Raw genomic sequence first — 14,999 nt, forward strand, 5'->3', positions numbered from 1 at the left:
ACCTTGATTATACCCTTTAGTCTCCTTCTCATGGAGGGTGCTGCTCCTTGTGGCTGTAGTCAAGCATCTCACTGATCACTGCTGTCTGACTTGTTGTCCTTTTCCGCCTTGCAGTAGCATTTGTGTTGTACCTTGTTGATCTACAGTTGTGATACCAGTTTCTTCTTCCAATTGTTGAAACACTGAGCTACTAGTTGTTTCGCTGTCAACCTAGATGTTGGGTATCGAGATGATTTCCTTAAGGAATAGAGTCTCTTCAGTGCGGTCTATGTCACATCCATGCAGACTTAAGGAAATGAAGGTTGAGTTGACCTATGTGTTAAAGCTGACAGGGGAATGATAGTTGTTTGTAAGGTATGTACGATTCTCATAGCTTGTGGGAAGAAGTTGATGAAGCACTTTGCAGAGGAGGCCCTGATCCTCTGGGTCCTTTTACCTGATGGTGGGAGGGTATACCATATATCTCCAAAAATAAGTTGTAGTACTTTTCCAGTATACAGTTGCGTGCATTGCAGCAGCAGGGCCAAGAAAAGTGTGTCAGGCCAACACAACTATAGGCTGATTTCCTTTTCAAAGCATACTGAGATTAAAAATCTGACAGTTAAAGTTGACTTTCAATTAAGCCACATTTGCACTAGTGCAAGGCTGAACTGGGTTGTTTGATCTAACAATGGCTACTGAGAAGGGCTGGGCCATATTATACCGTTCACGGTAATACCGGTATAATGTTAGGCAACGATAGGAAAATGAAATATCGCGATAGAATATGAGTAAAATGCGCATGCGCAGTGCCTTTGTTTTCATACGCACATGGCCGATTGTTGAGTGAAACAGATGAACCAGAATTGGTTTGTACAAATGGTGCAACTTCAGTGATGTGGAACTGGTTTGGTTTTTGTCCGTCAGATACACGACAAAGCACATTTTTTTGCAGAACATGCAAGCGGCCGTCGTTATTGTCGGACTAAGATGCTCTTAAATCTGGGAGTAATCTGGGTCCTAAACTCCGTATCCCTGAGTTCAAACGAACACTGCAGCATCACTGAGAGTTAAAAACTGTCTAAATTCTTTCATCTTTAATAAAACGATCAGCATTGCTGCTTTACCAGGTGTAACTATGAAGTTTAACTTCCAGGCATCCATGAAAACAAAAATTATTACATTTAAGGAGTTAGAAGTTAGCAGGAAGCTAGCGGAAGTTAGCTCGCTAGTTTCGCTAGTTACCTAAACATGATATTGCATGTTCTGACTGAGAGATTTCTGAGAAAATTCAAACGTACAGCTCTGCTATCACTTCCAACATAAATGAAGACAGGAAACTAAACAGCAGTGACGTTTGTAGGGTTACTGAAGTTGGGCTAGCTGGTATATAATGATGTGCTACGTGATCGCTAGCGACACAGCTATGTTAGCATAACATAAACAGTGAAGCTGGAGGACGAACACTAACACTTTTCCACTTATAAAAGTTAACGTTAAGGTTCCTCATGGTTAGAGACAAATGCAATCGCATAGCAGGATGCTGTAAACGGACCAAACTTCAGTCAGAACAACTGAGATAATCCATCCACAATACGAGGTTAGTCATTAATATACTGCAACAACATGGGAATAGAGCAGCTGCTAGAGAATTCAACATTAATGAATCAATGGTACAGAAGTGGAGGATGCAAGAAGAATGAGTTTAATAAAGTTTGATTTATCTGACTGCTTTGTTTCGCTTAATGTGCCTTATAATCCCGTGCACCTTATGGTCCGAAAAATACGTACTGCACACTGCAGTTTAATGTTGCACAGCACCTCTTTTTAACTTCAGTGGATATTATACATGGTTATGCTCAGGATATGTCAGCCCATTTCCACTGGAAATGCCTTTTGGTTAAACTTTCAGCAAGGAATTTGCATTTGCACTGTTACATTTTTATAAAGATTTAATGTACATAAAAACCAGCTTCTTGTTTTAGTGAAAATAAATGGAAGGTTGTCTTTTTGCGCTAGTAATGTTGTGGAGTTGTATTTTGTCTCGCATCAATTATATCGTCAGTTATATCGTTATCGCAAATTTTTAAATATATATCGTGATAAATATTTTTGGCCATATCGCCCTGCTCTACTACTGAGTGACTGCACAGTAATTTTTGCCTAATTAAAGCAGGCATTTAACCATAGGCAAATGGGAACCATGAAGAGGTCGTTAGGAAAGCCACAACCATTAAATACCTGCAGAAGGAAAGGCAAGTCCTGAGGAGTCAGCTAAATGGGAAAAGCAAGATCAGGGTGATCAACACCTATGCCATGCCGGTGATCAGATACCCTGCTGGGATAATAAGTTGGCCAAAGGAAGAGATAGAAGCCACCAACATCAAGACAAGGAAGCTCCTTACCATGCATGGAGGGTTTCTCCCCAAATCCAGCACCCTGAGGCTGTATGCTAAGCTGAAGGAAGGAGGCCAAGGACTGGTGAGTGTCAGAACCACTGTCCAGGATGAGACAATAAACATCCATGACTACATCAGGAAGATGGCCACAGCTGACCGCGTGCTTAAAGCAGAAACCCAAGAAAAAAGAGGAAGAAGAAGAACAGGTCTCTGCATGGTATGTCATACCAGCAGTTGGAAGAAGTGTGTGACATGCAGAAATCCCACCACAGAGGCACTAATCATCGCAGCACAGGAAAAAGCTCTAAGCACAAGATCCACAGAGCCTGTTCTGAACATCTGACTGTGACCTAGAAGTCTCAAGATCAAAATTGTACACAGCCCCTAGGTAGGTTAGGAGTAACCGAGCTAAGATCCTGTGTAGTAGTGGTGGACAAGCAGAGGAAGACAGCCATAGTGACCGTCTTCACAAAAAAGTAACATGAGAAGCTTGAGAAGTACCAAGGGCTGAGGGAGGAACTCGAGAAGATGTCAAGGATGAAGCAACAAAAAACAAGATCCAAGACCTCTCTCCAGAAGAGAAAAGATACAGGAAAGATTGCAGGAAACTCAGGCTTCCTGCATGGGCAAGTGGGGAATTTGTTTGAATGTTTTTTTAATCTGTGTGTTCTGACCTTCTTGCTTTGCCAGGTGAGAGGTAAAATGACGAATCTGTGAATGTTGGTTTTTGGTGGTGGGTGCCAGTGAGTCTGTCGGTGAGTCTGTTGTGAAGAAAGTGGAGTTGAGGGCCGGGGTTGGAGGTGCAACAGACGTCAGCTGGCACTTGTAGCTCTGAGTTGGAGGGTTTGCCTCAGCCTAGTGGCAATTCAATTCAATTCAATTCAATTTTATTTATATAGCGCCAAATCACAACATAAGTCGCCTCAAGGCGCTTCATAGATACATAGAAAAACCCAACAATCATATGACCCCCTATGAGCAAGCACTTTGGCAACAGTGGGAAAGAAAAACTCCCTTTTAACAGGAAGAAACCTCCAGCAGAACCAGGCTCAGGGAGGGGCGGGGCCATCTGCTGTGATTGGTTGGGGTGAGAGAAGGAAGACAGGATAAAAGACATGCTGTGGAAGAGAGACAGAGGTTAATAACAGATATGATTCAATGCAGAGAGGTCTGTTAATACATAGTGAGTGAGAAAGGTGACTGGAAAGGAAAAACTCAATGCATCATGGGAATCCCCCGGCAGCCTACATCTATTGCAGCATAACTAAGGGAGGATTCAGGGTCACCTGGTCCAGCCCTAACTATATGCTTTAGCAAAAAGGAAAGTTTGAAGCCTAATCTTAAAAGTAGAGATAGTGTCTGTCTCCTGAATCCAAACTGGAAGCTGGTTCCACAGAAGAGGGGCCTGAAAACTGAAGGCTCTGCCTCCCATTCTACTTTTAAATACTCTAGGAACAACAAGTAGGCCTGCAGAGCGAGAGCGAAGTGCTCTAATAGGGTGATATGGTACTACAAGGTCATTAAGATAAGATGGGGCCTGATTATTTAAGACCTTGTATGTAAGGAGCAGGATTTTGAATTCAATTTTGGATTTAACAGGAAGCCAATGAAGGGAAGCCAAAACAGGAGAAATCTGCTCTCTCTTTCTAGTCCCTGTCAGCAAGAGTACTGACAGCAAAGGCGGGCTAGTTTCAGTGGCTATAATGGGGTCCCAAATGAGTCAGGAAAACTCACAAGATGATTGTGAGACTGTGGAAGAAACTGAACAGGTTGGATTGGGGAGAAAGGTAGAGGGAGAATCTACGATGCAGGTTGGTTGCCATGGTGACAGTGTGGCAAACATGGAGTGCGATTATGAATCGGATTCTGATTGTTTCTCTGTTGCAGAAAGTGTTTCCCAAACTGAAAATTTGTACTCTTTAGAAGAAATTAACTCATTCTTGGACGACAGTTATGGGAGATCAGTTTGATTGATTGATTGATTGATTGATTGATTGATTGATTGATTGATTGATTGATTGATTGATCATACTTTATTCATCCCAAGGGAAATTGGGTTAAGGCTGCCAGCCGTACCAGCGCCATCTTACCCTTCCGGTCAGAGGGGTATAACATGGAAAAAGCACAACATGAGGAAAGATAAGGAGAAAAAAATAACTCCCCCCAGACTGAGCTCCAACAGGGAGATCAGTTTGAAAACAGAAAAAAGCACCTCAGCACATGAAAAAACTCTTAATACACCAAAGAAACACATGACAAGCAACAGGGGTGGGTAAAGGGTGAGAGACAGCCAATGTAGACACATCCGGACCTGCGCTGGTCCGGATGTGTCCCCTCCTTGATCCACTGTCAGTATCAGAGGGGAATAAGCGTCGAGAGCATTTGGAGGGGGAGGGGGGATGAGTGTACATCTGCATGTGTATATATGTCTGTGTGCGTGTGTGTGTGTGTCCAGAGTTCAGCTGAGACAGTGTCCTCCTCCCTGCCAGGCTAAGTAAACAGTCTTCCAGCCAACCCAGGTGGCCTTGCATAGAATGGGAAGAACAGTCTAAACACAGTCATTATCAGGGTGTTGTTGTTCAGCTCCAGCCTTGAGACCGCAGCTGGCGCCGAAGGGGTCTCCGCAAGAAGTGATGGTGGTTTTTACTTTAGCGCAAACAACTCATATGAATTTCAAAGCTGTTCCAACAGTCCAACACTGGTCTCTCAATCTCCCGTTGGAGAGTGTGGAGCAGGGAAATTATTTTACTGCTATTGGTAAATAATCATCATCATTACCATTGCATTACTAATATAATCTGCAGCATTGATATTGCATTCAGAGGTTTAAACAGTGTGTGTGTCTTTCAGAAAGACTAAGTTGCAGTTGACAGGAAGTTCCAGAGAGTTTGCAGAAGTGAAAGCAGAGTCTAAGTTATTCTGAGGAGCAGGTTAGACGAGGCTATTTGAATTACTAGCTTATTCAAATTGTCTGTTATACTTTTATATTATTTTACTAAGCTCTTAGTAGAGGTTCTTGATTAAAACATTTATTCAACATAGTACATATAGTTTCAGTTAGGTTATTACACATAAGGATGAGCCTCTGGTCTGGTAAAAGGTCAGAAGTGCAACGGGTGAGATGACAGAGCATTTGAGGACGACACACACACACACACACACACACACACACACACACACACACTCAGTTAGAGAGAATCATTTATAGGTGGAAGTTTAATCATGTTTTTCTTGGGGTTGCAAAAGAGCAGTTTGTCGCAGAACTGCTGCTGAGGTGTCAAGATGACAAGAGAGCATCCAGCAGTGACAGGATGTACCGGCCATGAAGATAGAAGACAACGTTCCTTTAAACTGTGTTAAAAGTGGTTTTGATTTGACGTATGTATATATTCTGTCTGTGACGTATGAAGGGGCGTCATTAATTCAAACCCTGATGGTATAAAAATCTGTGTATGCTTTGATTAAGTCGAAGATCAATTCCGGTCTGCATACAGAATGGTCTTCCCATGCGTGTATTCATTAAAATCAGTTGTTTGACCAAGATCTTCTGGACCTGGTTGTTTGTACTCTCCTTCCTCAATTATGTGAACCTTAACAAGAGCCATGAGCTTCTCCATGATGTTATCCAAACTTACGTTCCGTGATGTTGTCATTCTTGTGCTCAAAGAGCCGATTCTGAGAACTCACGAGCGCAGTGAGCTTCTCCAAGATGTGATCGAGTTTGCACTCAGAGGTCTTGTTCTGAGTATTCACGGCAGCCGTAAGCTTCTCCAAGATCTTATCCGTGCTGCACTCAATGAGCCCCTTTTGAGAAACTCACGCCTCGTCCCATTGTTTCAATCCCAGCAGGCAGCCTTGTGGGGGTTTGAACAGCCGGTTCTGCTTTCTTAATTCTTCGATAAGCCAGGGCCAAGCCAGCCTCAATCAGCAATAACCCTGTTATCATGGTTCTGAATAGGTAGATATCTTCAGCAGTCAGGCTCACCTGAGCCCAGACTTCTCGTTGAGAAAAGGGTGTCAATTGCATTTAGGGACCAGTTGATCAAATCCATAATTCCTCTTTTAGGTTTTAGAGAACAGACTGTGAGAGTGTTCCAGGGAAAAGTAATACAAAAAACACAAGACTAGACAAGGACATAAGAGGCTAAGCAGGGAAGCTAAGGGAGAGGAGGAGAGGAGAAAAGTGTGACTGCCTTCGCCGAGAGCACGAGAGAAGGTAACGGACTATTTTCCTGACGTTGACAAGTTTATTCAGTTTGTGACGACAATACAGAAAGTTGTTGGTGTGGATCTCCTGGACGAGAAGAAGTGATATCGTTTAAGTAACCATGTTACTAATTTAAGACAGGGGAAAAGAGCGGGTAAAACTCATTTGAGGAAAAAGTAAAATCTTTATTAATCGCAAGATGGTCAGCCATCACTCTGTGTTTCTTATATACTTTTTCTTCTTCGCTGCTTTTCTACCTTCTCTGAATATGGAAAATCTAAAGGTGGCCTCTTTGAATATAAATCAAACTGTCACAGATTATTAGGCAGAGGACTCACTCGCAGGACTGAAGTTTAGAGAGAAGGTGAGGGTTTATTTACAGTGTGGCGCCAAGTGAGAATATCTACATATATACAGTTGAGACAGATAACACGGGGCTCCAGGGGGTGGAGTGGGTCCGAGGGGAAGGTCCAAGGCGGGGTACATCTTCAACTTAATCCACAACTCACTCTGAATGTCCACTCCAAAATGCTCACGCTCACTCACACACATCCACAGAAATCCAGACGGCAGGGAAGATGGGCAGGGAATCTAGAAGTCCTGTACACAGAGAAAAACAATGTTAGGAGGAAACTCTAGGTGATCACAAGGAATACTTCCAAAGGCTAGGCTGACGCTAGGTAATGTGACAATCCAGCGAGGAAGCAGCCTCTCTTGCCATCTTAAGTAGTCTGCCAGGATCAGTGTGAATGAGCCACAGGTGTGTGTTCAGGGCGGGTTCAGAGGCGGGGAATCAAGGTCCAGTTCCAGATCTTGTAGCACTCATGTCGTGAATTGTGGGTTTACAGATCACCACATGATTTTAATGGATTTGGTTCTTACTTTTACAGGGACACAGATATCTTTTTGGCATTTTAACACTAAACTGTTTAATTTTTGTGAAAATTTTAAATTGTTTTGGGCTTTCTGGAGATCAAAGAAGCATGAGTTTCAATCTCTGATTTGGTGGTGGGAGGTAGGGAAAGCTAAAATCAGGAGTTTCTGCCAGCAATATACTTATACAGTGTAAATCCACTGACAACATTAGGAGGGTGATTTGGCAACTGGAACAGGAAATAACAGACTTGGAGTGTGTTTCTGTTAGTCAGAATAATCAGCAGGATTTATTGTATCAGAAAAGGATGGAGTTACGTATTCTTCTTCAGGAGAGGGTTAAAGGGGCTCTAATTTGTGCTCGGTTTACAAAGCTTAGGGACATGGATGCACCAACAACATTCTTTTTTAATTTGGAGAAGTCAAGTCGCACGGGAGAGGCAGATGGTCTGCCTTCGTCTGCCAAACGACCAAGTTACAACAGATCCAGCTGAGATGAGAAGACTTGCAATGGAGTTTTATGATAATCTCTTTTCGAAAGATACCTGTTATGAAGCAGTGGTAGCAGAACTTCTTCAAGGGCTTCCTCAACTTACTTCAGAGGATCAGGAAACTAAACACGGACTTGACATTGGAGGAGCTTACACTGGTGGTTACACAGATGGCATCTGGGAGATCTCCAGGAATAGATGGTTTTTAAACATTTCTGGAATGAATTGGGGAACGATCTTCTGGATGTATTTAATGATTCCTTTGTTAGGGGTACACTTCCAGCAGGGCGTACTCTCTCTGCTGCCTATAAAGGGGGACCTTGCCTTGTTACAAAATCTGGAGACCAGTGACTCTTTTATGTACAGACTATAACATTCTTTCAAAGGTGTTATCCAATAGACTGAAAAATTTTATTGACCTCCCCATTTCCAGTGGATCAGTCATACTGTGTTCCAGACAGATCTATGTTAGACAACTTATTTCTTATGAGAGATGTTTTTGCTGTCTGTGAGACATACAGTATGACCTAAACGTGGGGATTATCTCTATTGATCAGGAGAAGGTTTTTGATCTTGTAGATCATACTTTTCTTTTTTCAACCTTGCAAGCATTTGGTGTGGGAAATGTTTTTCTTTCTTGGGTGAAATTACTTTATGCCTATGCTAGTTGTGTAGTGAAGGTGGCAGGTGGGTTGAGTAACCCTGTATCAGTTCATTAGGCAGGGTTGTCCCATTTCAGGTCAGCTGTATTGTTTAGCAACTGAACCTCTTTTATTTAGATTGAGAGCAAAATTAAAAGGTCTTACCCTACCGGGTATGGGTCACAGTTCTTCGGTAGTTGTTTCTGCTTATGCTGATGATGTTAATATCTTTATTAGTAATCAACATGATGTGAATGAACTGAGTGAAAGTTTAACTATGTATGAAAAGGCTTTTTTGGCCAAAGTTAACTGGGACAAAAGCGAGGCCTTATTGGTGGGTAAATGATGCATAGAGAACAGTCCAACCCTGCCAGGAAATTTGTGCTGAGGAAGGAATGGTATTAAGACACTGGGACTTTTTATAGGTAATGAAAAATTTCAGAAAAAGAAGTGGGAGGGCATATGGGAAGAAGTTAAGTCAAAGTTGTCTAATTGGACATGGTTGCTACCCCAGCTGTGATATAGGCGTAGGGCTCCGAATGCCAGTAATCTGTTTGCCTCGTCCCTGTGGCACAAGCTTGTGGTGTTGGTTCCACCTGCTAGGCTGGTTAAAGATGTTCAGTGTTTCATTGTGGATTTTTTCTGGTCTGGGCAGCATTGGCTTTATTTGGGGCCATTTATGTTGTCTGTTGACACTTGTGAAACCACATTGTAACCCGGTAAAGGACCAGGCGCCTGACTGCAGCTTCATAGAAAATGAGCAATCAGAAGTAGTTTCGACTATGGAGCCTGAGTGTGTGAATAAAACACAGGAAACCAAAATAGAGCTCAAAATATATATACTATGTTTGTTATGAGAAATATATAGACAGATGTACAAAAAAATAAAAAAAAATACCAGAGAGTACCAACAATTTTAATCACTGAATCTAGTTCCATTAAAAGAGGGGGAGTAGAAGGAGCACATGTGATGTGCTCAAACACAGCTGAATCAAATGCTTGAATTACCTTTTCAGCATGGCATCAAGTTTGGCAAAGGCCTGATAACCCGCCATTCATTTGATTCAGCTGTGTTCCAGCAAGGATGCATCTAAAAGCTAAAGAAAAGTAGCTCTCGAGGACTGGAGTTGGAAGCCTCTGTGCTTTGCTACGTACAGATAGGGAGTCGCCCTCGGTGATCGGGGGCCGTTATAGTATTCGACTGACTCACTCGGCGCTTGTACTACAGGGTTCATGGTCTATGTTTTTGGGGAGCAGGTCCTGACTGTCATCTGTTATTGGACACAGTTCAGAGAATCTGGCCATCCAAAAAACCATAGGAGAGGATGGTTTCGATCTATCGACCTCTTGGTTATGCGCCCAGCATGCTTCCGCTGCTGGACTGCACCCTAAATGGGACTCGAATCCACAATCCCTGGCTTAGGAGGCCAGTGCCTTATCCATTAGGCCACCAGGGCTGATGAGTGCTTGTCTTCCTTTCTTTGGAGGTTGTTTTGGGTGTTCAAGTGAAAGCCATGGTTTCAAGCTGAGTTTTAGTTCAAAGATGAAGCTGTATTTAAAAACATTTGAGAAATGCTGAGAAAATAAATTACACTCTGTACACACTCTGGGCAACTGACTGTCCAGAACTCTGGACAGCCAACACGCTGTGCTTATTGCTCCACTTTATATAGTGGCATTTGTATTGTCTGTTGAGACAAACCACATGAAGACCAGAGAATTCCAACGATTCGGATCACTGAATCTAGTTTCATTATCTGCATCTGTTCTCTTTCTTCCCATGTCAGAGGGAGGTCAAGGACTTGTGGATATAATGGCTATCATGACCACTGCCTTCAGGTTACAAATCACTCTTAACTCATTCACTGCCAGCCATTGGCAGTGAATGAGTTAAACCCATTGACTCATTCACTGCAATTGACGGCTATAGACGTCAATGGCAGTGAATGAGTTAAGATGCTTTATGGACGTAGCTACTGATGGCTTCTCTTGGCTCGGCTGCTTCTCCAGAAAGCTGGATATCCTGGACTGGATAAGCATCTGTTTTTGCTTAAAACAGCAGAGCTTGATATGATGGGTTTACCACCTTTTTATCATTCAGTGTTGGATGCTTGGAAAACGCTGATGATTTTCTGTGATCCTGACCTAGACCTGGCCTGTGGCTTTTTGAGGAACCATTGTTTCACAATGACTTTTTTGTATGGGATTGTTTGCTGTCATTACCTACAATAAGGACCAAGTTCATTCAAGCTGGGATTTTGAAACTGGGTCACCTCGCAAGACTATCGATAGGAAGGATATTCGATCTCACTAACATTAAGTCCACCAGAATCTTAAAGAGGATCCTGGAAGAGGTCTGGGAGTCCTTACCCGTGTCACTGAAAGTATTTGCTGAAAACTGCGATCTAGCGGACCAGTGGCATAATGAATATGAGTACGTATTTCCAGTACTTTCAGCTGCATCAGCTTTTGATGGCTGGCATGAGGAGAATGGACTGCTGAACTGTTGGGTATTCTCAGTTCATGTGGGAAGAAGCACTTGTATCAAAGTTGTGTCCAGGTGCTGAACTTGTGCTCTCTAGCAGGGGTCAGGGAGTCAAGGTGGACACAGATTTTTGATTCAGACCTTGCCCCGAAGGGCAGATGGAGGGTCCTGTATAACCCACCTGTTGAGAAACAGGTTGGTGACCTCCAGTGTAGGATTATACATGGATTGATAGCTATGAACAGACACAGAGCTCACTTTGACCCGACTACAAGGGGTGCTTTTTTTTTTTTTTGTGAAAAACAGGAGTCGCTGGAACACTTGTTTTTGTCCTGTGTGAGGTTAAAAAGCCTGTTTAGTTTATTGCAGGAATGGGTTGAAGCCCTCGGTGAGCGTTTTTCTATGGCTGTTTTTGTTTTTAGTCTTAAGTACAGAGCTTTGAAAAAGAAGACTCATGTCTTAATTAATTTCCTTCTTGGAATGGCTGAGTTAGCAATTTGGAAAACAAGGAAGAATAAAGTGCTTCGACAGGGTAGGAATGATGCAGCACTTAGTTTTAAGGGGTTAGTCGCATCGAGATTGAAAGTGGAGCATGCTTTTTATAGAGTTACTTGTAATCTACAGATGTTTACAGATTTGTGGTGTATTCGAAATTTTTATGTTCATTGAGGAAGGATGGTGCACTTGTTTTGCATTTATAGAGTATTATTATTATTATTATTATTATTATTATTATTATTATTATTGTATTTGTTTTGATAACTACACGTTCATCGAAGTGTGTGGTGTTTTTGTGACTTTTCCTTTGACTTTGTGAGTGTTTGCATTATTGAATTGTGATTTGAATAAATGCGTTTGTTAAAGGACTTTCTTTCTGTCTTTCTTTGTCTTTCTAAGGATGACCTTTGAAACCATAAATCTAACCATAAATCGTCGGAGAGTCATTTTTAATGAATTGCATATTTGATTGCAATCAGTATTTTGAGTTGTGTTGCAATCATGTTATTGCTTTGTGTCATTGTGTTATAAATTTGGCTTGTGCAACAAATAACTCTGTGTTTACCCCCCGTCTCACACATAAACACCCAGAGTGTCACCAGCAGGCTGCAGGATGCCAGCTTCTACAACAAATCAGCTTCATGCACAGACACACACACACACATGTGCGTGTATGTTTGTGTGCTGGTGAATGTTCTTAAGCACTGAGAGTATTAGAGGCAGATGTAAGGGATGCTAATGAACTTATGGCCACTGTAAGGCCTGGCTTGGATGGTCCTAGCATACATACATTGTCTGCGTCTGTGTGTGTACTTCCCTGCACGTTTGAGCACCCTGATATTCTTTTTATCAAGCCAAGTGAGAAGTGAGCAAGTCAAGGTTAAATACAGGAGCACAGGAAGGGGCTGTGCATTTTAATTAAGCTTGAGGAAACACTCTGCAATTCCCCTAAATGCCCCTTGTGATGTATGACAGGAACCAGTGTTGTCTATTTTTCTTCTGAAGAGGAACTTTTGTGTACTTGGACACAGAGGCTGGGCCAAAGTGCCTGTTCTTTTGAGCTTTATTGACTTCTGGCACTGTGAGCTGAGGGAGTGTGATAGAGGAAAAAACAAGGTTCCGGGTATCCAGCTCACATACATCTGCTATGCACCAGTACAAATGTGGGTGTGCATTTGTACTGGTGTATATTTGCACAGTATTTCACCATCAGAGATGGGCAATAACGCGTAATCTGATTAGTTTTTTCAAGTAATGAGTAAAGTAAGGGATTACTATTGCAAAAATAAAGTAATTAGATACTGTTACTTTCCAGTAAGCACACTGAGTTGCTGTGTTACTAAACTGTGATTTTGTTTGTGGGAGTGTCACATGACATTCAATTCAATTCAAATCAAATTCTTTATTGTCCCAAAAGGGAAATTAGTTTAGCAACAGGATAAAAGTAAGCAAAACAATAATATAAAATGACAATAATAGTAATAGAAAATCCCAGAACGGTTATATGCCATTTAGGAGACAGGATGCAGTAGGGATAAAAGACACCTGGAGTCTTTTGGTCTTCCTCAGAGTTACTCACTGTACCAACTCAAACTCACTGTGAAGTGGATGGTTCCAACAATTAACAATAGAATGAGCCTTTCTAAGCACATTTTTATTGTAAATGGCCAAAAGTCCATCTTGCCAGCTCCCTGAAATTTTGCTAGCAGTTTTTTCAAAAGACCCAACTGATTCTTATTCTTCACTGTCAGGTTACCAAACCAGGCAGCGATACAAAAAGACATCACAGATTCGATAAAACGTCTATAAAACAACGACAACATCTCAGATGAGACATTAAAAGATTTCATTTTCCTTAAAATGAACAGTCTTGGTTGAACTTTTTTAATAGTGGCATCAGCATGAGATTCAAAACAGTTTATGATCAAGTACCACACCTAGATATTTTATTTTAATTTTTTTTGCCTGTCCCGTTTGGCTCTTTTGCCATCAGAATTGTTGTCTAAAGACAAAGAAAGATGCCCAACGGATTTACTTTACCAAATTGACCATCCCAGCCTTGCCGTAATGGTCCATTTGATTCACCTTTTATTGTTTATTTTATTTTCACTTACTGAATACGGGACAGACTTGACTGGGGGAAAGAAGGGGAGAAAGAAAGAGGGAAAGAAAAACAGCTGAGAAGAGGGACGGGGGAGAAGGGCAAAAGACAAAAACCAACAGAACGGGCAGAGAAAGAAAAAAAAGAAGAAAAAAAGAAAAAAAAATGCATATATCAATCACCTGGATCACCTGTTGAGAAAGAAAAAAGAAAACAAGCAGAAGAGAACAAGAGTAATAGAATAAACAACATCACAATGATATATGGGAATATGACAGTAAATACTAAATATTAAACATTATTGTGCAGCACATAAGATCAACAGAACACAGTGTGCTTTGAGGTAGGAGCCAAAAAGGGTGTAGTTTGTGGGTGTGATCACCCATGTGTACACCTGTGAGCATGGACGCGCTTGTTTTTTGTTTTTTAAAAGGTTCCTTCATGTAATGATCTGCTAGAGGGTGTGGGGGGGCCACAGCCCCGTCCTCCAGGGCATGAAGCAGGACACCTAGATATTTGTAACTCTCAGCAATCCCGATTTCAGCAGTTTGAATGATAGTAGGTGATGAGCTATAACATGACTTCCTAAAATCAATAATCATGTTTTTAGTTTTTGAAACATTTAGTGAAAGGAAGGACTGATCACACTAATCCACATCATCTGGGGGACGAGTCAGTCAGTGACTGACGATCACTGTGTCGTGATCCAGTAGAGGAGGAGAGCACATCAGGAATCACATGACTCACCCTCACACATTGTGACCTATTGATCAGAAAGTCTGTCACCCAGCCGACCAGACTAGTGTCAAGCTTAAAATGATTGTAAAGCCTGTCAGCAAGTAAGAGGGTTGAATTGTATTGAATACCGATGGAAAGTCAGCAAATAATAATCTTGCATGGGTGTGGGCGGCCTCAAGATGCTTATACAAGAGATGCAGGAGTGAGACAACAGCATCCTCCACACCTCTCCCTGCTCTACATGTCACGGTCTGGCTGGCAGACCGTGGGGATGTGGGGAAAGGAGGACCCAAAACGCAGACTCTGCGATGCAAACAGTGCTCTTTATTTACAGTGGAAAGCTGTAAACACAATAACTCCCCGTTGCTCCCTCGAACCCCGTGCGCGTGCTTCCCTCCGATATCTGTGCTCGTGCTCCCCGCTGTTGTGTTTCCGCACCCCCGTGCGTGCTGCCTCTCCGGACCACTCCTCCTCCTGTAGGGAAACCAGAGACGCAGCCGTCAACACTAACCAGCACATATACGCACAGCACAGACCTACGCTAACACACACTGACTTGGTAAGATAACTCAATGATCCCGCGTCGG

At 42.2% G+C, this 14,999-nt stretch overlaps 1 protein-coding gene and 1 non-coding gene across 3 annotated transcripts in view; one reads left to right on the plus strand and one right to left on the minus strand.

The window, feature by feature from the left end:
• LOC101479224 (receptor-type tyrosine-protein phosphatase gamma) overlaps nt 1–14,999 on the plus strand; it is a 371,804-nt gene that overhangs the window by 76,586 nt on the left and 280,219 nt on the right. The gene's annotated exons all lie outside the window — the stretch shown is intronic.
• trnar-ccu (transfer RNA arginine (anticodon CCU)) lies at nt 9,975–10,047 on the minus strand. The gene has a single exon. It is a non-coding gene; the product is annotated as a tRNA-Arg (tRNA).

This window comes from Maylandia zebra, linkage group LG5 (genome assembly GCF_041146795.1).
Source record: "Maylandia zebra isolate NMK-2024a linkage group LG5, Mzebra_GT3a, whole genome shotgun sequence".
In the NCBI taxonomy this organism is placed as follows: domain Eukaryota; kingdom Metazoa; phylum Chordata; class Actinopteri; order Cichliformes; family Cichlidae; genus Maylandia; species Maylandia zebra.